This window comes from Palaemon carinicauda, chromosome 42, assembly GCF_036898095.1.
Source record: "Palaemon carinicauda isolate YSFRI2023 chromosome 42, ASM3689809v2, whole genome shotgun sequence".
Lineage (NCBI taxonomy): Eukaryota > Metazoa > Arthropoda > Malacostraca > Decapoda > Palaemonidae > Palaemon > Palaemon carinicauda.
The window spans coordinates 13756935-13758837 of NC_090766.1; positions in this window are offsets into that span (position 1 = coordinate 13756935).

Sequence of the window (1903 nt, forward strand, 5' to 3'; positions counted from 1 at the left end):
CACAAACTTAACATCAATCAATCTGATGGAAATATATGCTACACATATCTTGTTCTTAATCCACAAATGTCTAATCAATACAATGTATTTGTGTTTCTAGTAGAAGCTCGACTCAATTACATAAAATTACTGTTATTTTTCTGATCTGGTTCCAACGGAAATTAATTTCCTAAAATCAAAAGTAAAGTTGTAACTGTACACTTGAAGTGTCCAACGCTGAATGACAATACTTAGCACGGAGCTAACGAAAGTTACCACTGGTCAGGTGACTACGAAAAGAGTAGAGACTGACCAAATCAGGGGAAATAATTTTCCAACTAATTCACTTGTTCAAACGTTAGAAAATTCATTACTAGAAAGGAGAGCTAGACCTTAGGCTACCATCAAAACTGTTCCACGTTCCACATTTCACTTAACTAAGAAAAATACGAGTGTGTTCCATTACATTTTGTTTCCAATAATTCGGGGGGACCCAAATGACGGAACAGCGATATAGGTGGAGCTCTGGAACTTTCGATACCGGCATATGATTCTTATTACTGGCCAAAATCAAAGTTCTAAACATTGAACTGAGGATTTGTTAATGATTAATTACACAAAATAAGAATATTAACAACGGCTGAAAACAACAATGTTTATATCCAACATTTTTCATATTTCCTTCGAGCATTTTAAGGTTTAAAGTCCGATCATGAAGCAAGGGACAATGAGATTGCCCTACCACGCAGGAAAATACCCCTAGAGACCTGACCATATTACATTATGATCAGCGATCAAGCCCCATCTCCACCCATGCTAGGACCAAGGTGGGCCAGGTAATAGCTGCTGATGATTCAGCAGATAGACCTATAAGCCATCACAAACCCCATTTTAGTTCACAAGGATGGTGAGGTTGCAGACACTAAAGAAACTGACGAGTTTGAGCGGGACTAGAACCCCAGTCCGGCGATCATCAGGTGGGGACGTTTCTAATTGTCTACCACAAAGCTGATTGGCAGCACGGATATTCCAGGAGACTTCCTTAGCTTTCATTGGTTACCATAGCAACGACTGATGTTCTTACCGTGAAATAAGACATGAAAGGAAACACACATGAAAGGCGAAGATCCACTGCAAAACGTGAAAATAAATGAGAGAGAGAGAGAGAGAGAGAGAGAGAGAGAGAGAGAGAGCCGTATCCAATACAATGTTGACGTTCGTTTGAAAAGGATTTAATATTAATTACGGTTCTTAAAACTGAAAGGGTTTGTACGCCGAAGTCTTGAATTCTATCTTTTTTATTATGATTTACTTCTAAATATACCTGTAATGGCAAAAATGATATTAAGTAAGAGCAACCCAATACATATGTTGCATATACTCTCATACATCACGATGATCCCTCTTCAATGGCATTCTACTTTACGCCTAATAAAAAAATCATAACTAGCTCACAATTCTTCTTGGCCAATAGTGTGAGAGTGACCGTGAGGTTGTAACTGAGAGGCGAGGTAAATGTAACTAACTTTATTTTCACAGATAGTGTTTGTATACAAGGGTTTCAGAGCAAGAAGGTCACAAAATTCAAAAATAATTCCTGAAGAGACGGTTAAACAGGATCTGTTAACAGTGAGGCGTAGGGCGAGATGTACAATAAAATCTACATCACTCCTTAGCCCAATAATAATTCTATATTTTCATTAGCAAATAATATTTCTATATTTTCCTTAGCCAATAATAATTCTGCATTATTCCTTAGCCAATAATAATTCTATATTTTTCATTAGCAAATAATATTCTATATTTTCCTTAGCCAATAATAATTCTGCATTATTCCTTAGCCAATAATAATTCTATATTTTTCATTAGCAAATAATATTTCTATATTTTCCTTAGCCAATAATAATTCTGCATTATTCCTTAG